The 23,716-nt window shown below is 38.2% G+C and overlaps 1 non-coding gene across 1 annotated transcript; it reads right to left on the bottom strand.

Annotated features, from left to right (window-relative positions):
• Positions 1-1,767: 1,767 nt before the first annotated feature.
• Positions 1,768-1,841, bottom strand: Trnai-aau (transfer RNA isoleucine (anticodon AAU)). Its single transcript has one exon. It is a non-coding gene; the product is annotated as a tRNA-Ile (tRNA).
• Positions 1,842-23,716: the final 21,875 nt, after the last annotated feature.

Below are 23,716 nucleotides of genomic sequence, written 5' to 3'. Positions count from 1 at the left end.
AAGTGATTCGTTTGTTGGATATTTTACGTTGAAATATTAGATTTGAAATTGAACGAATATTTTCATGAGCTACAACTTTCCTTTTACTGTGTCGATAGACTTCATGAATAGGTACACCATTTTTTTTTTGTTTCTTGTAAGCTACATTTTTGCTAAAAATATTTTTTCGATAATATTTAATGCGATTAAATAGTTATTTTTTGAGATATTTGCGAAAAACCGCCTGAATACGTGGTTCTTTGTTGAATAATAAACATTTGCACTTGCAAGTCACTTGAAAAGAATTGACTTAGATAAAGAAGCTCTATAGAACAAAAGCTGCTCATAATTAGTCAATTTATCCATTTACGGACTTATTTTAAACGTATATTTTTACCCCCGAGAAGGGGTGACTTTCACCCCCCAAGTAAAAGCAACCAACGGCACAACTTGAAGTGGAGGATAAGTAGAATCTAAACCCAAATTGCCTGGCAAATACGTCGTGACGCTGATAATTACACTCCAAAACAGTCATTTACTGGGCTATTAGTGTATTCATGCACTGTTTAGGACAACTTACATTTTTCATCTTTATTTGTATAGAATAAAATAGAAAGAACATTAATAAACGACTACATTATTACACAGTATTATTCTATGAGATGAACAATTTTCCTCGTGCACTACTATCAGCGAATATATCTACAATTTTAATTCATACAATACATACATACATACATTCATACATACATATTACGTATGATATATTGTATCTATCTGATGGGCAACTTCATTTTCAATACTGTAATTGATTCATTATACATTTTCAATAATATAACAATAACGCATTTTTGCTCTTTGATATATTTATTAGACTATTAGACGACAAAATGGGGGCCTGACATATTGTTGCCCCCGCAAGCTTCATGCTGCGGGGGCCTCTGTTACGCCCCTGGATCTTTGACCCTATTTATTATATTAATATTGAAAATGGACTTGATTGACATCATGGTTTGATAAGATTATCCAACAAATATTCTGGTTCACATATTCGGATAGCATACCATCCCTTCTTTTTACTGCACCACTCTCTTATTTATATGAGATTCGAATTTTTGTTTGCGTAACAATCCGTGTACCCACTGGCGGATCCAAGGGGGTGTCACGGGGTCATGACCCCCCTCCCATAATTGTAAACCCACGTATACTATGGTTGGAAAGACTAAGTGACCTTGCCTCAGAGAAAGGTAATTAAATCACCCTCAAGACCCATGACCCCCCCCCAAACAACATTTCTGGATCCGCCACTGCGTGTACCGAGAATATTCTCTATATTCCGAGAATATTCTCTATATTCTCTATATGTACCGAGAATATTCTCTCTAGTATCGTATACGAGAATATTTTAATATCATGAATGGGGTATCTAAATGAAACTATTAGGTATTTACCTAGAATTGAAGATTTCTATTATATGCATGATTTATTTTTGAACACAAATACAATTGTGTTGTACAATTTATTGGTTTGAATACTTCACTGAATAGACAAATTTAATTTTCTCCCATACTATACAATCCTGAATTAATTTTTTTTAACAATTTCTAAACGATCCTTAGACATAGGCAACCAACAACTCACTTACAAATATTCATTATTCGTTATAAGATAAGTATTACAAGTTATTAGCTTTATAATATAAGTTATTGTATGTGATCATCGACGAATTCTAAAATAAAAGTGCGTATACAAAATAGAATTGATACAAACATAAAAAACAAAAAGTGATGGCCCATGGGGGGATCGAACCCACGACCTTCGCGTTATTAGCACGACGCTCTAACCAACTGAGCTAATGGGCCATGGACACAGTTTGTTTAAATATGATTTCTAAGGATACATAGGTATATCTATTTTATATTAATATTAATATTATGTAATAATAATAATAATAATAACCGATTAATATGTCCACTACTGGAGTCATTCCGAAGACCCTCCTCGAAAGCATAAAAAAGCTGGGTCTCAATGAAAATCTTTATAAGGCCATGCAGAAAGCTGTACTACTCGCGACGACCAGAAGTGTACGAAAATTTTTGGAAGATACACCTGCATACCAACCAAGTCACCTAGGCAGGGCCGTAACTACCTTTGGGGCAACAGGGGCAGTGCCCCGGGCCCCCGGCCAAGGGTGCCCCCCTTTGGTTGGTTACACATAGTGATTTTTGATTTCTATTAAGTATATTGAATACTATTGCTACATAGGGGGACAGAGTTGCTCGCGTCCGTGGTCTATCGTAAGGTACGATCACACGTGTCCCCTGGGTAACGCTAAATGAGCAGCAGCGATTCGTCGTTACGCGAGCTGATCCATGAGTGTACGAATCGCTACTCGAAACGGTCCTTCTCAGGGCAGCGACGCAGACCTCAAAGTCATCTTCTGGAACGCTGGAGGTCTAAGCAACAGCAAGTTTTTAGAACTCAAACGAAGCGTTCTCGAAAAGAACGTTGATATATGTCATTGTAGAGGCAGGAGCCGCTACAGACACACCTCACCTCTACTCTACAGTTGGCTATTCAACCCATGTGCTGAAGAGGAGTCGACAAGTAGCGTCAGGAATTATCATCGGAATCAAAACCCCTCTAGTATGCAAGACTAACATAATCCTCGAAATGCAGGATAGAGATATACTGGAAATGTTCCAGGTCGAAGTCTGGAAAAACTCGAAACATGTCACCCTTTTCTTACTATACAATCCGCCAGATAATATACCTGCATTGGAATTGGTAGAGCAACAAATCCAGCCAAGTACCATCATAATTGGAGATTTCAATAGTCCATCCACGAGATGGGGCTACTCTAGAACCACCAACGTTGGGAAACACCTCGAGGACTTTTTGGATAACAACTATATTGATGTAGTGAACACCCTACCTACGTTCTTATCGTTTAGAGGAAGTCAATCAAGGCCCGGTCTTGTCGTAACACACCCACACATTACAGGGAAGACCAGTGTAACCCTCCTGGACGACGCAGCAGGCTGTGGTCACCGCGCTCTGCTAGTGACATGCAAACTGGCAAAGGACAAAAAAGCCCAAAATCGCGCCCTGCACTGGGATTTTAAAAAGGCGGATTGGAAAAAGTACAGGGAATGCACAGATGAAGTCCTTACTCAACTAACACTACAAGAACCAGAAGAAGCAGCAAAGAAAGTAACCGAGGCCATACTTAAATGTGCAAAAGAGTGCATACCGCGGGGTCAAATTAAGGGGTATAAGACTTTCTGGTCCCCAACGCTATCCAAATTGAAAGCTGCCAGAAATAAAGCCAGGGGCAAAGCTGAAAAATCCAGGCAAATGAACGATTGTGTAGAGCTTCGAAAGAGACAAGCGATCCTAACTCAAGCCATTAAGTCAGGGAAAAGAAAAGCTTTCAAATCCTTCCTTGCTAAGCTCGACTTCCGAAAAGACGGCGTCAAAGCGCACAGGTTCGTTACTACGCTAAACAATGATGGAAACAAGCAACAGCAAATGCCAATGAGAGGCATGGCTAAAGAACTCACTACACATGCCGATATAGCAAACGAACTCTGTAAACACTACACAAAAGTGAGTAATATTAAGATAAATAAGAGGGAGAGAGCAAGACTGTTGCGCTATCCCCCTCCCCGGCGGATGAGCAAAAGTATAAAGGACATCTGTACAGAAGATTTCTCGATATCAGAGCTGGAAGCGGCTCTCTCTGACACAAAAACGAAAAAGGCAGCAGGGATTGACGAGTTGTACCCGGAAATGCTTAAATATCTGGGAGCCGCAGCCAAAAACACCATTCTGAACTTGATTAACCTAACATGGAATTCAAGAGTCCCAAGTCAGTGGAGGAAGAGCGAGGTCATACCCACCCTAAAGAAACAAAAAGACCCGAGCCTGACTGATAGCTACCGGCCAAAATCCCTCACAAGCTCCTTATGCAAATTAGCCGAAAAAATGGTTCTGGACAGACTGAACCGAGCCATAACCCATCTTGAACTGATTGACGACGCACAAGCTGGCTTCAGGAAACACAGGAACACCATGGACCATGTAGTCGAGTGTGCTCAAAAAGTCAAGGATGCTTTCCACCGTAAGATGTCAACAGTTGCAGTGCTAGTAGACCTCAAAGCTGCATACGACACATTCTGGAGAGGTTTGCTGTTACACAAGATAGCGAAGTCTGGAATTGACGGTAAACTGTTCAATTGGATAAAATATTTTCTCGGGGAAAGGTATCAGAGAGTCAAATTTCACAACCATTGTTCCAAATTCAGACTACAAAGACAAGGGCTGCCACAAGGAGCTGTCATCAGCTGTCAATTGTTCAACCTAATGATAAACGATGTGCTCGCGATGATTAGAAAGACACCTGGTGTTGAAGCCCTCCTGTATGCCGATGACCTCCTAATATGGGCATCAAGTAGCAGTCTGAAAGCGCTCGAGGGAGTAATGAACCAGGCTCTCAAAAATCTAGAAAAACGGGCGGATAAAAACTGCCTAACTGTCAGTACAACTAAAACCGTATATCAAGTACTTACCCTTTCAACAAAGCAGACTGCTGTCAAGCTGACATACAAAGGAGTCGACCTAGAAAGAGAGAATGTAACAAAATACCTGGGGGTGTACATAGATAAGAAAATGACGTGGAAACCTCAAATCGACGACATTGCAGAGAAAGCCACAAAGAGATGTCGACTGCTCAAACGTCTCTCAGCAACAAAATGGGGCGCCACGCAAGATGTCTTGGTAGCAACATACAAAACATATGTCCGGCCGATACTAGAATATGGGAGTGAAGCTACAATAACTGCGAGTACAAACACCACCTCCAAGCTTGAAGTCGCCCAGAACACTGCCCTTCGCGTCATCACCGGTGCTCCAAAATCAACACCGATTACATCAATGGAAGCCCAGACCGGTTTTGAACCAATACAATGCCGCAGAGAGCAACACGCGTTAACCTTCTGGGAAAGGCAAAGACGAATACTTCCACAAAAATGGGACGAATATAGACAAGCAGCCTCACGTCTTAAAACACAAACCACTCCGCTTACAGTAGCAAATCAAATCATGGAAAAATACCACATTGACCTGTCGAAAGCCGCCCCCTTCCCAGCGCAAACTACACTCGCCCGCTGTCTACCAAACACAGAATTGCGTCTTGAAAACCATAACAACCCGAAGCACTTATCGTCAGACATTGTCCTAAGGAAAGCCGCCCTAGAGACGATACACACCAATTACCCAGAGCATGAGTGGCTCCACATCTACTGCGATGGCTCCTCCATGCCGGACTCGGGAAGAACAGGAGCAGGATATGTCTCAACGTTCTCCAAAGGCTCCATAGCTGTGGGTGCCCCTCTCATTAACTATGATGGCGAAATTGCTGCTATACACGAAGCCGCTAAAAGTCTCGAGAATCTCCAACACCCCCAAAAAGTTGCCTTCTTCATCGACTGCCAAGCCGCAATCCTCGCCCTGTCGACAAATCGATATACGGACTGTGCACAAACAATATCTTGCCGCGTCCAACTATCGAACTTGCTGGAAAAAGGGTGGCTGATTACGTTACAATGGATCCCTAGTCATGTCGGTGTTGAAGGGAATGAAGCGGCGGATGAACTTGCAAAAGACGGCACTACTCTTCCACAGCCCCCTAGCTTCCAATCGTACACATCAGCAAAGTCCACCATTAAAAGAGGAATCAAAGCGAAGATAAAAGACCAGCAAATACAAGCCGGTGCTGGAAAATCTTGGGCCCACCTAATAGAGTCACCAATCCCTCACAACTTGCCGAGACCCATCAGTGTAGCCTCGTTCAGAACAACTACGGGGCATGATTACCTGGCCTCCCATCTACATCGCATCGGCGTCCGTGAAAATGACAACTGTCCACTATGTAATCAGCCCCAGATGGATGCTGCTCACCTCCCAGAGTGCCCAGCCCTGATAACAGACCCACCCGAGGAGGATGAAGATCGCCTACTCGTCTATACTGGTCAGTGCGCCGCCAAATGGCTAACATGCCAAGGGTGGGCGTTGGCTAGTAAGTAAGTAAGTACTATTGCTACATATATACAAAAAAAATTTTTTAATACGTTTGTATTAAAATTTATTCGATACCTACTTCCCTGTATTGTTTTTTCATGCAAAGAATGAGAAATCCCGGAAATTCGTAATTGTAATTTGATACCTAAACCATAACAATTAACATCAATCGGTATCGGCACGTATGGGTAACCATAAATCATTCACCCACTCTTTTATGTAAAAATGGTAAATATTATGAGCTAATTTCTGATGTGAGCCTTTGGTCCCATAAAATTTGAATTATGGATATTTGGAATAATTACTTCAACCTAATAATTATTTAATGTCTTTAAAATTTGAAAATCGATTGCCACCTATGGTGCATGACAGCATGACGAATGGCTTAAAAACCGGAGCGTTGAAGATAGAACAGATAAACAATATGAGGACGAGAGAAGATGTTGGAGGAAATTAATTGAACGAATTCTGGATGTCACTCTAACCCTTGAAACATGCAACTTAGCGTTTCGAGGATCCAGTGAAAGGTTTGAAAGCTGCAACAAGGGCAATTTTCTATCTATCAATGAACTTCTTTCAACGTGTGACCCTACTTTACAGAAGCTTGTTATGCGACCCGAAGGTTCTGTAAAATATTTGCACCAAAAGGTGCAAAATGAACTTATAGATTTTTTGGCCTCTCATGGTAGAAAGGAAATAATAACTGAAATATAAAGTGCATCCTTATTCTCTGTAATTTTTGACACCACACAAGACGTCTCAAAAGTCGACCAGCTAAGCGAAGTTTATCGATATGTGAAGATTCAAGACGATGCGAATGGAAAGCCAAACCAGAGCTAACAATTTGTGAAGTGTTCTGTTTTCTTATGGCAGTCAAACATCACTCAGTAGCAGGTCTGGCAGATGAAATACTCAAGGCCGTGGAAACAAAAGGTTTGGATCTAAGTAAATGTCGTGGCCAAGTGTGCGATGGAACCTCCGTTATGAGTGGAGTTTATAGTGGCGTGCAACGTCGAATAAAAGATAAAACACCTCATGCTTTTTTTGTTCATTGCGCGGCACATAATTTGAATCAAACTGGAACATGAAGTAAAAACCACTTCTATGTAAAAGGTATATTTACTAAAAATTTTTAGAATCCCAATGGATTCAATAAAATGAGTTCATCAGAACGTTTTCAAACCTATCGGTCCATCATCAGTGAATCTAAAATCAAATAAGTAATCCCACTATTAAAATTGAAAAGATGGTTGAAATTGTGAAAGTTAAAAAATGTGGTTATGATTACTTACTTGAATACTTGCAAAATAGCCCCAGAACCAAACAATGGTTGTGATTATAAATAAATCTACATTATGTTGAAATAAATTTAAAATGGCTAAACGCCGATGTTCAGGGATTAAACCTCTGGGAACATGGTGAAACTCTACCCGAGGACCCAATCAACCATCTTCGGTCAACGATGACTACTAAGTGTCAAAGCTATGTAAGGAAATGCTTGATGTGACATTGACAGTTGAGGAAGAAGGTAGTCGATTTTCAAGGAAATTTAAAAACAAAGTCATGATCCAAGACGAAGATATGGTAAAGATTTTAATATCTGAAAATGTCTGTTAATTAAATCTATTGTTTTTTAAAATTAAAAGAAAATGTGTTTTACAAAATAAAAATTATTTTAACTGTAGGTAACTACAAATTGACTGTATCAAATAAAATAAACCTGATCAAAAAATTTCAATATGATAAAGTGAGCTGATTAGTAGTAATGACAGAAATAAAATTAAATAAGTGGTGAAGAAGTTTTAAATTTTGAAAAGGGATATTATTATATCAAGAAATTTATATGTCCACAGTATGTGTATTGATGGTTGTATAGGTAGAAGGGAAATTATTATTTGGATGTAGGTGAAAATTAAAAAACTTAAATAGATTAGAGTTAAAATATAGTCAATCTGATAGTAGAAAGTATGATTCAGGAATGCAATTATTATGGAACAATTTTTATGAAATTGAGAAAATTCTTGTGACAAACTGGTGAATATGTAAAATTGATAATAAATAATTGTAGGATAATAGGTTACCCAGTTGATACAAACTAAAATTTAATTAGTATAGAAAACAATAGGTGTAATGAATAAAATAGAATTAATAAAACAAAATTAAGAGAATGAATATTGTTATAATTTGATTAAAGAATGACTGAGTTTAACTGTGATAACTGAAATAAATTGATGAAATGTTAGGTGTGGAGATAAAACATATTTGGAAAAGGTCAAAGACAAAAAGCAAAGGAGTGTTATGTAGGGTCAAAGCATAGGTGAAATGAGTGAAAGAGAAAGATTGGAGAAGTTGGGTATGAGGGTTGAACTGAATGAAGAAAAGAAATGAAAGAAGTGAGAAAAGGGGTATGGTAAATTAATTAGGTTTTGATTAAGAAGGGTACATGCGGTTAGTAATGATTAGTATGTGTAAAGGAGTTTGGAGCCAGTAAGGGAACGAAGAAGATAGTTGACAGTGGGTAAATAGGATGAAGAAGATAGCAGATAGGATAGGAAAAGGGAAGGTATAACAAAGTAATAGGAATTATGAAAATAATTGACGGTGAATGGGGACAAAATTGCGGTTAAGGGATGTTTGTCGGTTAACACAATTGGGACTTTTCTTTAGGTCTTTGACAATTTCCAAATCCTCGTATAAGTCTAAACGGAGTGTATTTTTTTGTTGAATGTTGTGTATCAACTGGACCCCATCAGGAATCTTAAGTTCGTGTTGATTGACTTTTAAATGGTGTGAAAAAGCTGAAGTGGTATCTCTCTTACTGTGTTCTGCCGATCGGGTGGAAAGAGATCTATAAGTTCTACCAATGTAGGTAGCATCGCAGTCTGAACAAGAGAGTATGTATACCCCACTACGGCTCATGTAATGAATAGGGTCTTTGGTGTTAGTTAAGCTTTTATTGAGGGTGTTATTGACTTTAAATGAGATTTTGATGTTATCACAAGAATTAGAAATGATTTGTTTGACTCTTTCAGATAATTTGGAGTTATTAAACGGTAATGAGGCATAAATTGGAGTAGTTGTGGAAGATGATGAGAAAGCGGATTGTTGAAGTAACTTAAGTTCTCTTTTCTGTTGAAGTTTATGGATGATGTCTGGGTCATAACCATTATCTATTACCAGACTATATGACCACTTCAACTTTGGTATCTACCGTAAACCTACACAGACTGATCACGTTATCCATTCCACTTCTAACCATCCTCTTTCACATAAACTTTCTGCATTTCGTAGTTTTATACATAGATTAAACTCTATTCCTCTATCTACAACTGAATTTAACAAAGAACTGAACATCATCAAACAAATTGCAGTTAACAATGGTTATGACCCAGACATCATCCATAAACTTCAACAGAAAAGAGAACTTAAGTTACTTCAACAATCCGCTTTCTCATCATCTTCCACAACTACTCCAATTTATGCCTCCTTACCGTTTAATAACTCCAAATTATCTGAAAGGGTCAAACAAATCATTTCTAATTGTTGTGATAACATCAAAATCTCATTTAAAGTCAATAACACCCTCAATAAAAGCTTAACTAACACCAAAGACCCTATCCATTACATGAGCCGTAGTGGGGTATACAGACTCTCTTGTTCAGACTGCGATGCTACCTACATTGGTAGAACTTATAGATCTCTTTCCACCCGATCGGCAGAACACAGTAAGAGAGATACCACTTCAGCTTTTTCACACCATTTAAAAGTCAATAAACACGAACTTAAGATTCCTGATGGGGTCCAGTTAATACACAACATTCAACAAAAAAATACACTCCGTTTAGACTTATACGAGGATTTGGAAATTGTCAAAGACCTAAAGAAAAGTCCCAATTGTGTTAACCGACAAACATCCCTTAACCGCAATTTTGTCCCCATTCACCGTCAATTATTTTCATAATTCCTATTACTTTGTTATACCTTCCCTTTTCCTATCCTATCTGCTATCTTCTTCATCCTATTTACCCACTGTCAACTATCTTCTTCGTTCCCTTACTGGCTCCAAACTCCTTTACACATACTAATCATTACTAACCACATGAACCCTTCTTAATCAAAACCTAATTAATTTACCATACCCCTTTTCTCACTTCTTTCATTTCTTTTCTTCATTCAGTTCAACCCTCATACCCAACTTCTCCAATCTTTCTCTTTCACTCATTTCACCTATGCTTTGACCCTACATCACACTCCTTTGCTTTTTGTCTTTGACCTTTTCCAAATATATTTTATCTCCACACCTAACATTTCATCAATTTATTTCAGTTATCACAGTTAAACTCAGTCATTCTTTAATCAAATTATAACAATATTCATTCTCTTAATTTTGTTTTATTAATTCTATTTTATTCATTACACCTATTGTTTTCTATACTAATTAAATTTTAGTTTGTATCAACTGGGCAACCTATTATCCTACAATTATTTATTATCAATTTTACATATTCACCAGTTTGTCACAAGAATTTTCTCAATTTCATAAAAATTGTTCCATAATAATTGCATTCCTGAATCATACTTTCTACTATCAGATTGACTATATCTTAACTCTAATCTATTTAAGTTTTTTAATTTTCACCTACATCCAAATAATAATTTCCCTTCTACCTATACAACCATCAATACACATACTGTGGACATATAAATTTCTTGATATAATAATATCCCTTTTCAAAATTTAAAACTTCTTCACCACTTATTTAATTTTATTTCTGTCATTACTACTAATCAGCTCACTTTATCATATTGAAATTTTTTGATCAGGTTTATTTTATTTGATACAGTCAATTTGTAGTTACCTACAGTTAAAATAATTTTTATTTTGTAAAACACATTTTCTTTTAATTTTAAAAAACAATAGATTTAATTAACAGACATTTTCAGATATTAAAATCTTTACCATATCTTCGTCTTGGATCATGACTTTGTTTTTAAATTTCCTTGAAAATCGACTACCTTCTTCCTCAACTGTCAATGTCACATCAAGCATTTCCTTACATAGCTTTGACACTTAGTAGTCATCGTTGACCGAAGATGGTTGATTGGGTCCTCGGGTAGTGTTTCACCATGTTCCCAGAGGTTTAATCCCTGAACATCGGCGTTTAGCCATTTTAAATTTATTTCAACATAATGTAGATTTATTTATAATCACAACCATTGTTTGGTTCTGGGGCTATTTTGCAAGTATTCAAGTAAGTAATCATAACCACATTTTTTAACTTTCACAATTTCAACCATCTTTTCAATTTTAATAGTGGGATTACTTATTTGATTTTAGATTCACTGATGATAGACCGATAGGTTTGAAAACGTTCTGATGAACTCATTTTATTGAATCCATTGGGATTCTAAAAATTTTTAGTAAATATACCTTTTACATAGAAGTGGTTTTTACTTCATGTTCCAGTTTGTTTAACTATAAGGTATACAGCCAATCCAGGGAACTACCCCTTTTTAGTTGATAATTTGAATCGTTTGACGAATTTGACATCTGTCAATTTTTTTAAACTGTTCAAAGTGCTTATTGTTTTTTTGGCCACAGTATCGTTCGTTGGAAGGCACTGAAGTCCTCATACCAATCTGAAAGACATTCCTCGAAAGTTACTCTAAAACCTCTTAATCCAACACGCTGGGCTGGAAGATTTGATGCAGTCAATGCATTGAAACACTTTGCGATGTTTTGAAGTGCCCTTAAGTATAGTTCTAACAAGTAACAAAAAAAATGAAAAAGACGAAGCAGCACAACTGAAAAAGAAACTAGAATCATTCAAATTTGTTTTGCTACTAGTTATATAAAATAAAATCCTTGAAATCCTCAACATAGTCTCGAAAACCCTGCAATCAGAATCTTTGGAACTTTTAAGAGGTTACAGTTTACTTGAAGAGAGCCTATTAAACTAACTGAAATGAGAGGACAATTTGAAACCTTCTTTGAAGTGGCTTCAAATATGTGTCAACGTTGGGAAATGCGAGTAGGATTCGCTTTAAAAAGAATGCAGAAGACGAAAAACATTCTGATGAACTGTGTGAGGATGAAAGACTTCAAAATCCCAAGTCATGCTTTAGAGTAACCGTGTTTTACTCAATGATCGACACATTATGCCATCAGCTAGACACTCGCTTTCAAGTAATGAAAGCAGTGTTAGATACGTATCTAATTTTTTAACCTGATTTTATTTTGAATGCAAACGAACAAAACCTTCAAAACGAAGCAATCAACTTCGTAAAACGTTTTCCAGATAATATTTCTTCATCTTTTCCCTCTCAAATTTTATCAGTAAGGACTACGGTTAAAAGGAAACTAGAGAAGGAAACCTAGCTTGATGTTTGTACAGCTTGTATAATATATCTGACCGTCCCTATAGCCAGGGCAGCTTTATCCATTAGGCAATATAGGGAGTTGCCTAGGGCGGCACATTATGAGAGGGCGGCAAGAATACTGTACAAAAAATATTTGTGCATAAAAATTATGGATCTGGGTTCTGTCATTAAAGAGTATGAAGCTCTTTTAAATTACTTTACCGCAAGGAAGCCAAAAAATTGTGCCCAAATAAAACATATAAAGAAGTAAGAAAGAGAAAAAGAAAAATTTAATTTGACGAGGAGGCCGATGATGAACTAAACTTTTCAGCTAGAGATGAGATGAAAATCCACACATTCTATATAATATTATAATCGACACTCTGATAAGACACCTGAATAGACGTCTGGAATCTTATCGACATATTTATCAACGTTTTCGTGTTATTAACAGATTTGCCAAAATTAAGCAATGAAGAAATTATTAAAGAAGCTAAAACTCTGATACAAAATAAAGACGACCAAGATACATCATTTATACATGAATGCATTCACTTAAAGGGTCATTTGGATACCACAATAAAATAACCAATTGGCATACGAAGAGTTAGTGTAGTCACTGAATGTGCATATGAGCTATTACCTCCGGTTTCGTTGAACCTCCATCGATTTGCATGAAAATTGGTGAGTGGTTAGAGGATATCTCAAGGAACAAATGTGACATAGTGTCAACTTGCGCTTTTACCCTGGGGGTAGATGCCACTCCTTCTCGGGGGTGAAAATTATATTACTAAAAATATTCCCAAAATTAGATAGAGGGACAAATTCTAAGCAAAATTTGTTACGTAACGATTTTTCATAAATAACTCAAAAACTATAAGATTTTACCAAAAAGTTATTGTTACCAAAATTGAAGCTAATAAAAAAATGAAATAAACTCCTTACTGGAAAATCCTTTTACTGGTAACTAAAAGTGAGTTATAATAGTTAATTGAATGTATATTTTTTCGGCGAGTACCCAAATCTAAGTACCTATTCAAGCTTAAATAACGGGAAAATGATTTATTATCATTTTATAAGCATTTTATAATATAACCTTATTAAACATTTGTCAAAGTACTTAGAAATATCTATAAAATGAGCCCCCGAACAAGTTGATAGCATTAAAATTTATGCACCAAATATTTTTCAAAATCTATACTTTAAAAATTTTTCCAAAAAAGTTATTGTTTTTTTTTTTAATAACTCCGTTAGTTTTTACGATAACAGGTTTGCCTAAAAACCCTTTGAAAGTTAATTTTAATGGCTATTAAATCACGTTGGATTTAATCTTTTAAACCCCTTACTTTTTTAAAAATAAAAGGTTGAATGACCCCGATTACATGGTTCCCGCAGCAAAATTTAAGCTTTAAACGTTTCTATCTCGGTTATTTTTTACCCTACAAAAATAGAAAAAATGTAAAATATTTGATACAGAAAAAACTAAAATTTGTTTATACATATATCACTTTTTACGTATATTGAGTATTTTTGGAGTTATTATCAAAAGAAAATGAAAATTACGATAATTTTAAAAATTCTGATTTTTTCAGATTATATCTTTTTTCAATAATATGAATTCTAAACCTGTCAAAATTGGTGAAATCATTATATTTTACAGGTATATTTTATAAAATGCTTCGTTGTCCCGTTATTTAAGCTTGTAAACTTAGATTTGCGTACTCGTTGAAAAAAATATACATTCAATTACCCATAACTCACTTTGAATTAACATTAGTTTAGTTCTTTAAGTAAGGAGTGTATTCAGATTATTATTACCTTTAATTTTGGTAATAATAACTTTTTTGTAAAGGCTTATAGTTTTTGAGAAATACGTGAAAAACAGCTTTAAAACATGCATTTTTTACGAAAAAATAAAATCTTTGATCTTTAATAACTCAAAAAGTATTGATTTATATTAATACCTTTATATCACAAATTTTGCTTAGAATTTGTCTATCGATTTATGGTATTATTTAAAAAATAATAATTTTCACCCCTGAGAAGGGGTGGCATCCACCACCACGGTAAAAGCGCAAGTTGGCATCATGTCACCTTTGTTCCTTGAGCTATCCTCTAACTACTCACCAATTTTCATGAAAATCGATGGAGGTTCAACGAAATCGGAGGTGAAAACCTTCAGTGACTCCACTAAATGGATTGAAAGATATTTTCCCCAATTTTGACATTGCTTTGCATATTTATTTGTGCATCCCAACGTGTCCGCTGAAAGGTCATTTTCGAAAATGTATGACGCAAGAACGTGTTAATAATTTGTCGATTTTGTTAAAAAACTTTTTTTTTTGAAAAGTCTTTTTTTGAAAAGAATTCTCTGATGTTTTTGAACTGGAGTGACGATTTTTTCTCTTATAGGTATATAAACATCGTAGTTTAAATACATTTTTAGTGTATTCTTATTTAAATAAAAATTTCTGCAATTTTTTTCGCAAAATGGTAGGTATATGTTTGAAGGGCGGCTACTAGAGAATTGCCTAGGGCGTCAATTAACCTAAACGCGGCCCTGCCTATAGCTGTGGCCAAGGCTGAGAGGTCGTTTTCAAAATTAAAATTAATCAAGAATTATCTTTAGGAATTCAATGGAACCAGACCGACTTAGCAGCTTAGCTCTACTTTCTATTGAAAATGAACGTGCCAAGAGGATCAACCTAGACAACGTCATTGAAGAATTTGCCGCGATGAAAGTAAGAAGGAAAGAGTTTTAATCGGGAAACTGTAGTAACTTAGTCCAGTCGGGTTAGACGAATAACAGGCCTAACCTTGCATTAGGATCTGCCCCAAATTTTATTTTTCTAATCTTTAGGGAGGGTCAATATTAGTATAAATTTAAAATCTCGACTGAATTCCACCGTTGCGTTAGCCGCCATCTTGATTTTGAACGACAACCGTTCTTGCTCAATATCTCCGCCATTTTCAATTTTTTGAGAAAAAGTGTAGAAACTGAAATTGTTGAAAATACGATTTTCTATAATTTCATTTATTATAATTTTTTTCGTGCGGTCGATATTTTCCGAGTTATGAGGGGAATATAGTGACAGTTGGAGCATAATTATTGAATTATTGAATTATCTCGTTTATTATTAGTTTTACAACAAATATGTACCTGAACAAAAATGAAGAGAATTAAATTCTACACAATTTTAATCTCTTTCATTTTTTTTGCTAAAATTAATATTTAAGGTAGTACGTATGCGGTAATGGCGCGAGCGTAAGACCGGGTTGATTTTATAGCAATTGTTTTTGTTCAATATCTACGCCATTTTAACTAAAATTGTTCAAAATATAATTTCCTACAATTTCTTTTTAACAATTTTTTTCATGCGGTTGATATTTTCCGAGTTACACAGGAAAATAGTAAAAAGTGGTGGGGGAAGCATAATTATTGAATTGAATTTTGTATTCGAGCTGTCCCAAATTTTATAATTATATCCTTTAGGAGAGATCAATAGTAGTGTAAATTTAAAATCTCGACTGAATTCCGCGGTTGCATTAGCCGCCATATTGATTTTAAATGAGAACTGTTGTTGCTTAATATCTCCGCCATTTTCAACTTTTCGACATAAATGGAGAGAAAGAAAATTGTTGGAAATGCAATTTTCTACAATTTCTTTGGCACAATTTTTTTATACGATCAATATTCTCCGAGTTAAGGGGGAAAATAATGGAAGCGGAGGGGAAGCATAATTATTGAATTGTCTCATTTATTATTAACTTTACGACACAATTGTACATAGACAAAAATAAAGAGAATTATATTTTATACAATTTTTGAAACATCCAATGAAACATCAACCAAACTAAGTACATAAAAGATATAAAAAGACATTATATACATTAAGTTCACTTAATTTTATTAACTAGCGGGTTTTATTGGTTGAATTTGTCTGTCGATATTTTAAGTTTTATGTCAGCTAATATATCGTGATGTTCCAACATTTTTTTTTTAATTTTGGACCCTGTTGGGGGGAATTTTTCCATTCCCCCCACCCCTTGTAGGCCCGCCACTGGTTCTCTCGAAAAATTGTAGTAAATCGTAATTGCAACAATTTCAGTTCTTACACTTTTTGTCGAAAAGTTGAAAATGGCGGAGATATTGAACAAAAACAATTGCTACAAAATCAATCAGGTCTTACGCTCGCACTTTACCACATACGTACTACATTAAATATTGATTTTATCAAAAAAATGAACGCAATCAAAATTGTACAAAATTTAATTCTCTTCATTTTTGTATAGGTAAGTATTTGTTGTAAAACTAATAATAAACGAGATAATTCAATAATTCAATAATTATGCTACAACTGTCACTATTTTCCCCTCATAACTCGGAAAATATCGACCGCACAAAAAAAATTATAATAAATGAAATTATAGAAAATCGCATTTTCAACAACTTCAGTTTCTACACTTTTTGTCAAAAAATTGAAAATGGCGGAGATATTGAGCAAAAACAGTTCTCGTTTAAAATCAAGATGGCGGCTAGAATGTAGAATGTAAAAAATGGGGCGGCCAATAGAGCCTGATACACTGCGACCTTAGTAGATCTATTGTGTTTCCCCTTTATTTTAAAGCACTTCATCTAGCTTAGTCCTCTTAATGAGACTTAACAGCCTTGATAGTGGCCTTTTCATGTAGCCTGGTGCTTCCGGTTTTTCCTCACCGAGTTCTAGAAACCGCACTCGTGCGAGACCTTCGCAATGACACAGAACGTGTAGAGCGGTTTCCTCTTCTTCCAGACAGAACCGACAGGTGTCCTCTTCTGTCAGGCCTATGAGACTCAAGTGTCTATTGAGTCTACAGTGTCCAGTCAGCAGACCCACTATCATTCTGACAGTGCTTCGACTGTGCGAAAGTAAGTCTGTTGTAAATTTAGCCGAATGTCCTTTGATGAACTGTTTGGCCTGCCTCTGTCCTGGGGAGTTGTTCCACCATTCAAGAGACCTCTGTTGCGCCCATTTTTGTATAGCTGCTCTTTTTATCGTATTTGCGATTCCAAAGACGGGTTCCGGACCAACCAGTGGCGTAGATGCGCCTTCTCGGGCCAATTCATCGGCCTTCTCGTTGCCACGATAACCCTTATGTCCCGGCACCCAGGCAAGTGTCAATCTGTTTCGACTTCCCACCTGAGAGAGGACACTCAAACAGTTCCATACCAGCCATGAATCGACCTGTACCGAACTAAGAGCCTTCAGAGCCGCTTGACTATCCGAATAGATAACGATGAAGTCGTTATCTAGATTCCGACTGATTAGTTCCATAGCGCACCTTTGTATAGCAGCTACTTCGGCTTGAAACACGGTCGCATATGTCCCTAGACATACCCGGACTTCCGTCCTTGGTTTTAAGCCATATATTCCAGCCCCTGTACCTATATCGGTTTTGAAGCCGTCCGTATACCATATTGAGTTTGCCGTTATCGGCGGACCAGCTTCCCAGTCCTCTCTTTTTGGTATTGTGACTTGAAAATTTTTGTTAAAGCTATACCTCGTAACCATTCGGTCTACAGGCATTCCTAGAACGGGGTCTGCCTTTATGTCCTGATATAGCCTTAAGTTATCAGTTCCCTGCATCATACTTATTGGAGCTTGGCCCTGGATCAACCGATGTACTGTTGATCTGGCTTCACTCTGTATGTATATATGTAGAGGTGGTAGGTTTAGTAGAACTTCTAGCGCGTGCGTTGGGGCTGTTCTCATGGCTCCCGTAACACTCAAGCATGCAAGTCTTTGTGTGCTACTGAGCAATCGAATCGCCCCGGACTGTTGCGTTTTGTTCCACCACGCCACTGAATCGTAAGTTAGCATGGGCCTTATAACCCTTGTGTAAAGCTAGAGGTTCATTTTAGGATTTAACCCCCAATTCTTGCCACACATTCGTCTACATCTGTTCAGGGCCATAATGGCCTTCTGTGTGACTTTTTGAATGTGTGCATTCCATGTCAGCCTCTGGTCGAATATTACACCTAAGTACTTGGCCTGACTTGTGAATGGGATTTCTACTCCCTTGAGCGCTAGTGGCTGTAAGCCTTGCAGTGCTCTTTTCCTGGTGAAGGGAACAACGGATGTTTTTTGAGGGTTAACCTTCAGGCCTTCTTTCTCACACCAGCTGTCCACCATCCTCAGAGCGACTTGAAGTCTCTCTGAAATTACTTTGGTAAAGCGTCCTCGAACTACAATTACCAAGTCGTCCGCATATCCCAGACAGTAAAAACCCTCCCTGGACAGCGTGTTAAGTAGGTCGTCCATAAGCGTTGCCCAAAGTAATGGGGATAGAACTCCTCCTTGTGGGCAGCCGCTTACTGCCTTCGCTTCAATGGTGGCTTCACCTAACGAGGACACCATGATCCTATTTGCTAAGGTCGCCTTTGTCCACTCGCATATGAAGGCAGGAACTCCTCTCCTTTTAAGCGCTTCCGTTACAGACTCGAAGGAGACGTTATTAAACGCTCCCTCCACGTCCAGAAACGTCGCCACCGCTATCTCTTTGTCATCTAGCGACTTTGAGAGCAGTCTGTTAAGATCATCCAGTGCCAAGTCAGTTGACTTTCCTGGCTGGTATGCATATTGACGATCGCTAAGTGGTTTTTCCATCAGAACATCGTCCCTAATATACCTGTCTATCAATCTTTCCAGCGTTTTTTCTAGGAAAGAGGATAGACTTATTTGTCTGTATGACTTGGGGGTCTGGTCCATTACCCTACCAACCTTGGGGATATATGTGACTTTCACCCTTCGCCATGCAGTTGGAATATATCTCCATGCCAAACTAGCTTTAAAGATCTTTGTTAGATGCGGGATAATCACATCCTGTCCCTTCTGTAGGAAGGCTGGATAGATCCCGTCCATTCCAGGTGATTTATATGGCTGGAATTTATTGATCGCCCACCTGACTTTTTCCGGTCTCGTGATGTCGGTAGCTAATTTCCAGTCCGCCTTAGTAGGCCTTCTGAGATAAGCTAGCTCTACCGGAGGATTATTGTCAATAGATGAGCCGGGGAAATGTGCCTTGGTGAGCATTATTAAGCTTTCCTCCAGGGTTTCCACATACGTTTCGTCCTCTTTCTTCAAGAGGCCGATCTGATTCACAATACCATCCTTAGCCAGGACCTTGTGGATTCTGGAGCATGCGGAAGCCTGTTCGACTTCCTCGCAGAACTTTCGCCACGAGTCTCTTTTGGCTTTTTGCGTCAGTTTTTCTCTATATATGGACCACTCCTGGTTGAATTTGGCTTTATTGAATAGCCTTCTTACATCTGCCCTAAGCTTTTGTGTTCATTCCACCAGGGTGTGTTTTTCTTTCCTTTCTTTTCTCTCTCTGGACAATTCTCCTGGTAAGAGGCCAGAACAGCTCCGCTTACCGTTTCAACTGCCAGCTCGAGATCTTCCCTATCTCTTATGGTGCCGATTCCTCCCTCGAGAAACTTCTCGAATGAGCCTCTATAGCCTTCCCAATCCGTCTCTCTCGGGTTCCTGAATCTTGCCACCATTCGAATCGAAGTAGCTAAATCGAATCGAATGTGCCTATGATCGGAACACGAAGGTTCCTCTGACACATGCCAATTCTTTATAGTATCATACGTTTTTTCACTGCAAAGTGTTACATCTAAGACTTCTCTGCGCGTGGCCGTAACGAAGGTTGGTTTATTTCCTATATTGGCTATTTCTAAACCCATGCTTAAGATGAACTGTAGTAAAGACTCACCTCGACTATTGATGTTCGTACTCCCCCATGCCAGATGGTGGCATCACATCCCAGTATTAGATGAAGGTTCTCCCTTCGACTGTAGGTTATAATGTCCTCTACTATGCCTGGGCGGAAGACCTTCTCTCCAGCGAAGTAGGCAGAACAGACCAACCATCTTTTACTACCTTCCTCGGTGGAAGCGGTTAGAATACCTGTAACAAAGTCTCCGCAGCAAAGATCCGGAATCAGTGTACAGTTTACTTCGTTGCCATATACAATGCATGCTCGAGGTGTCTCTCCTTTCGCATCGTATAGTAACTTACCTTGTTGCGGCTTTAGGCCTGCAACTCTCCCTCCGTGGAGTCATGGTTCCTGCAATAGGGCCAAGTCCAGGCCTTCCATATCAAACCTGCTGCACAAAACGGCCGACGCAGATTTGGCATGATGTAGGTTGACCTGCAGGATCTTTATTCTGCCTTCCTCTAAATTGAAGGCTATCTTTCGGGTTTTCCCGTGTCCTCTACCCCTTCCATGGGAGAGACCACACGCTCAGTGGCTTCTAGCCTTCTGGGCGGGTCTGTAGCACTCCCCTGCAAGTCGGTGCGGACTTCTTCCGGGATTTTTCCTTCTTTTGCTCCTTCCCTTGACTTATCATCCTTAGGGGGAGCCTTGCTTTTGGTCGAAGTCTTAACCTTCTTTGACGCTACTTTAGAGCTTTGCGCCTCTGAAGGTTTGACTTCTTTTCTTTTTTGCTTAGACTTAACTGCCGAGGTTGTGGCAGTTACGCCTTGCAACCCCCTTGGTCCGGCCTCTGCAACCTTCTCAATGTGCCCATCATCCTTGACACGGTATTTAATTCTTCCTATGCCAAAGTAAGGACACATTTGAAGTTTTTTGAGTTCCTCAAAGGACTCTTTGTCCATTGAGAGGACCCATACCTGCCCTTTTTCTGCAGGTGTTTTGCCCAAAACGGTCCATAAAAGAGTGTTGAGCTTTCGGTTGCTGACCCTTAATCGAGTCAGCACACTTTCCGCCTCCAACCTCTTTCCGTCCTCGTCTGGGATGTAGACAGTGCAAGAACACGGCCTCTCGACTTCACTCTCGTCCTTAGCCTGGAGGTTTGCACCTTCCCAAGGCTTTAGAGCGGGAGTAGTGTCGATGAGCCATTGTGCGCTTGCACTATCCGCGCACGTCATTACCAGGTAACCGGGTTTGAACGTGCTCTTTAGCAGCCTGATTTGCGGCCCTCCTTCTGGCGTTCTCTCCAAAGCCTCCAAGATGGATGTTTGCACTGCCTTAAGCTTTGTGGGTTCCATCTTGACTTCGGGGAAGCCATCACATACTACCGCCACCTTTGCCGAGCAAAGGGCTTGTGTAAAAGTCATTTCTGACTTTCTCGGCCTCTTTTTGACTTCCGCTGGCGGCGTGCTGTGGTCCGACCTTTGCCGTTTCTTTGTAGGCTTTTGCGTAGCCATTTCCATTTCCAGCTTTTGCTCCGCCTTCTCTTTAGACTTAGGGGCACTGCCCTCCTGTCGTCCAAGGACCTTGGTAAAATTGGCCTTGATCACCGAGCGTTTGGCTTTAATGTAATCCTGGCCTTTTCCCACCAGATCCTTTACCTTCTTCTTGGAGGCCCCAGCCAGCCTGGCCTGAATGACCTCCTCGTCTGTCATCAGATCCACCTCCTCTAAGGAGGTGACTCTGACTGCCTTCCTTGTGGTCGGTTTCGCTATCTGCGTTGTAGTGCCTTCGGGGCTTTCTACTACGGGTTGTTCGTGAATATTGGTTTCCATATTTTTGTCCATATTGTTCCCACGAGTAGCTAGGGAATTGCAGTCCACTCCACCAGAGCCCCGCATGCCGGAGTAAGGCTAATTACTGTGAGGTGTCGCCTGGTTCCTCGCAGGAATCGCTCTCGACCAACTACGCATGGCCATTCATCCTTCGCCGCGATGTCTTCCAGCTTAGATTGCGGATTTTTTTTTGATGGCGGCTAACGCAACGGTGGAATTCAGTCGAGATTTTAAATTTATACTAATATTGACCCTCCCTACAGATTAGAAAAATAAAATTTGGGGCAGCTCCTAATGCAAGGTCAAATGCTATCCCGACTGGGCTAACTCTAATGTCAATAGATAGTGTAATTTTATTGTAAATATTTATGTGTTGAGAGGTAATCATGATTTCTATTTGTTAAAATAAAAGAGGCTACATCTTCGATTTTTGCGTTTATTTATCCTTATTTTGTACTTTAATAATTTTTTGCATGATTGAACATTTTTGACTGTTTACCGTGACAGGTTTTACGTCAGTAGGTGACATTTACTAGCAACTCGACGGTAAGTAATTCACTTACCGTCGAGTTAAAAATCTCTTAATTTTAATTTATTTTTTGAAAGAATAAAGAAAACTAACGAATTATTTATTAATATTGAAACTTATGGTACAATTTGTTAATTTTTCTCTTCAAATACGCGATCAAAGTTGAAAACTTGGAAATATCAATGCCATCATAAAGAAAAACTCATCAACTTAATCATTGAATATCAGGGGCGTCATTTGGGCGTCCAGGGGGGCATTTGCCCCCCCCCCTGGCCCTAAAAAATGACTGAAATTTACAAAAAATACATCAATATTCAACATAACATCATATATAATGTATTGTATATATAGTGCTTGCCCCCCCCCAAACAAAATTTCAAATGACGCTCCTGTTGAATATTCTGCCCAGAGGCTTCAAGGAGCTCTCAACTGCATTACTGCATATGTCTTTGAACGAAATATGCCAACAGAGTCTTTTCTTCGATTCTTAAATTCTTGCCTTCGCACCATTTTTTAAAACTTTGGTAGGTATTTTGATAACGGATTTTGGATTTTTCGGGAATAATTGCGGAACACCCTTCTTCCCAAGCCCGTTCAATTTCTTCAAATTCACTTTCGCTCATATTTTAATTTATAATAATCAAAATTGTACTTAAAATTATTGACAACTAAATAAAAACTCAATTCTCCATTGTTGTTATGCACCTTAGTTACTACCTAACAACCAAAGTATCTATCTTGATAAAATGAATGAAACTAGTCAATATGACGAAAATGTTTAATTTTATAATTTATAATGGTATCAATCGTGCAAAAAACGTTATAAGCATGTCGAACGTTAAGGGTAACCGATCTCAGACAATAATTGGAGTCGTCGCCCCGCTCCTCCTCCAAACAATTGTCTTCGATCGGTATAAAACCCTTACCGTTCTCCATACTTAATATACTATAAGAACACTTCTAAATATGACCTGACTTCTACTGAATAAAGCTTCAAAATATCATGTTGTATTTTAAACTACGTTTCACTTTGCGTCTCAAGAGATTTCAAAATAATAAAATTGAAATGGTAAAATAAAATTACAATTAATAATATAAATCTTTTGATAATAACAACATATTTGTAAAAAGACAAATTGCCCTTTACATTGTTTGACTACACTGTAGGATTATAATCGCTTTATACTGCCTATAGGCAATATAACACGATTAAAAACCTACATTGTAGCCGAAC

The sequence above is a fragment of the Diabrotica virgifera genome, chromosome 2 (genome assembly GCF_917563875.1).
Source record: "Diabrotica virgifera virgifera chromosome 2, PGI_DIABVI_V3a".
Lineage (NCBI taxonomy): Eukaryota > Metazoa > Arthropoda > Insecta > Coleoptera > Chrysomelidae > Diabrotica > Diabrotica virgifera.
The sequence above is the reverse complement of the archived record's forward strand: the minus strand, read 5'-3'. Positions and strand labels throughout refer to the sequence as shown.